This window comes from Gossypium arboreum, chromosome 6 (assembly GCF_025698485.1).
Source record: "Gossypium arboreum isolate Shixiya-1 chromosome 6, ASM2569848v2, whole genome shotgun sequence".
In the NCBI taxonomy this organism is placed as follows: Eukaryota; Viridiplantae; Streptophyta; class Magnoliopsida; order Malvales; family Malvaceae; genus Gossypium; species Gossypium arboreum.
The window spans coordinates 72,894,210-72,896,441 of NC_069075.1; the positions used below are offsets into that span (position 1 = coordinate 72,894,210).

Here is a 2,232-nt window from a genome sequence, read left to right on the forward strand (position 1 = left end):
GAACTAACTAGTTTAGAGTTTAGCTCATCAAAGATCATTGTATTTGAATTTAATGGAATAGGAGTTTCAACGCTCAGTTGAACTACCTCTTTGCAATTAGCTACAATAGGCTTATCTTCAACCTCGACAGCTTTGGGTTCCCATGTCTTCCCACTTTGTAAAGTGACGGTTTTACAATGCTTTTTGCTTGTGCTTCTCAGATTTTTCGTGTCACTCGACCAAATACCTTGGGGTCTGCTTTTGAGCTCATTGGCGAACTATCCCACTTGGTTCCCTACATTCTTCAATGTTGCTGCTTGGCTTTGGATTAGTTCATCACTCTTCGCTATGCATGCCTTCAGCAAATTCTCATGATTACTTAAAGATCCAGTTGGTGTGGGTTGTTTCACTTGTTGAGAACATTCTGGCAGATAATTTGGTCAAAATGACATAACAGAGTCGCTATGGTCTGCCCATTGATTACTCCATGTAGAAATTGGATGACTCTGCCATGAAGAGTTGTAAAAATTTGTTTGGGGACCATCCCAATTCTGATTTCCCATGTAATAATTTGACTCTTGATTTGATGGGAAATTTTCAAAGAAATGGCTATCTCCACAGTATTCACAAGAAATATTCTTGAACTGGTTCAACTACTAACTTGACAGATTACCATTGAAGCCATTAATAGTTATGTTCTTAAGCATAGAAGACATAGAGGATACCTGCGCTACCAAAGAAGCAAGTGTGTCCGCTTTATGTACTCCGCTGCTTGTCTTTTTGAGGCTACTCAGTTGGCTGGCCACTGATAGTTATTTCTGGCAATTCTTTTAATAATCTCTTAAGCATCGTTATAAGACTTAAAAAGGAAGTCTCCAGTTGCTGAAGCATCCACCATCACTCTAGTATGAATATTGAGACCAATATAGAAAGTCACCATTTGAACGCAACAAGGAATGTCGTGATGAGGCCACTTTTGTAATAACTCATTGAATCACTCCCATGCCTCATATAAAGATTCTTCATCAAGTTGCTAAAATGAAGTGATTTCATTAAGGATTTTGGCGGTTAAAAATGGGGGGAAATATTTCATTAAGAAACGTTCAACCAACTTTTGCCATGTAGTTATGGAACCAGAAGGTAGGGAGTTCAACCACGCTCGTGCTTTATCTCTTAATGAGTATGGAAATAATCTCAGTCTCAATACGTCCTCAATCATCCTGACTAGTTTAAATGAGTTACTCACTTCCATGAATAGCCGAAGATGAAGATGTGGATCTTCAAGAGGAATCCCACTAAATTGACCCATATTTTGAAACATTTGGAACATGACCGGCTTCAGCTCGAACTGTTGTGCATCGATTTCGGGTCTCCTAATACTCGGATTGAGTTCGTTGAATAGGGGAATGCATATTGTTGAATGGCACAGTTTCTATCATCGGTAACAATGATTGAATTGTGAGTATTATAAGTGAATGTTCCTCTTGGATTTGAGTTTCAATTTTCGAAATTCATATCTTCGGTCATTCATTGGTTCGCTTGTCTTCTCCTTTGTCAGAAAGTCCTTTCAATTTCAAGGTTTACGGGAAGTAAGTCAATAATTTGATCAATACTCATAAACACTTGAAACAAACACAAAAAGAACAATAGAATTAAAATTTAACAGAAAAAATAGACCAAAATGAAAAATTAACAATTTCACAAATAATGTCCTCTAAAATAGTCCTTGGCAACGGCGCCAAAAACTTAGAACGACGGAAACGTGCAAGTATACACAATCACAACAAGTAATAAAGTGATAAGTAAATGTCGAGTTATCGTACCCACAGGGACTGTGAAAAGAATTATTTATGAATGCTATTTAAAACACTTTGGTGAAGAAACATGTTTTGTTTGAAGAGGCTGATTAAAAACTAAGATTTTAAACTAAGTAAACTAAATAAATAATTCTCAAATGCACGATTTCAAAATCCGATTTTAATCAAGATGACATATTTGTGTTAGATCAATTACATTTCTTAACTTAGAATTATTAAACTCATGTTTATATTGTTATGAATACTGTAACACCCAAAACTCGACCTAGACGTTATGGCCGAATCTGGCGGTGTCACATTGAAGTGCTTTTCGAAACCGTGATTTCATTGAAAAACCCTTCTTACTATTTAAAACTTGTGTAAAGTCTCAGTTTGTGTTCGTTTAATTTCAAAACGTGGTTCATTGGAAAGTTAATCACTTTTGAAAAACGATATT

The 2,232-nt window shown here is 36.1% G+C and overlaps 1 non-coding gene across 1 annotated transcript; it reads left to right on the plus strand.

Annotated features, from left to right (window-relative positions):
- The first annotated feature begins 935 nt into the window (after positions 1-935).
- On the plus strand, positions 936-1,042 carry LOC128294240 (small nucleolar RNA R71). Its single transcript, XR_008284554.1, has one exon. It is a non-coding gene; the product is annotated as a small nucleolar RNA R71 (small nucleolar RNA).
- The last annotated feature ends 1,190 nt before the right edge of the window (positions 1,043-2,232 follow it).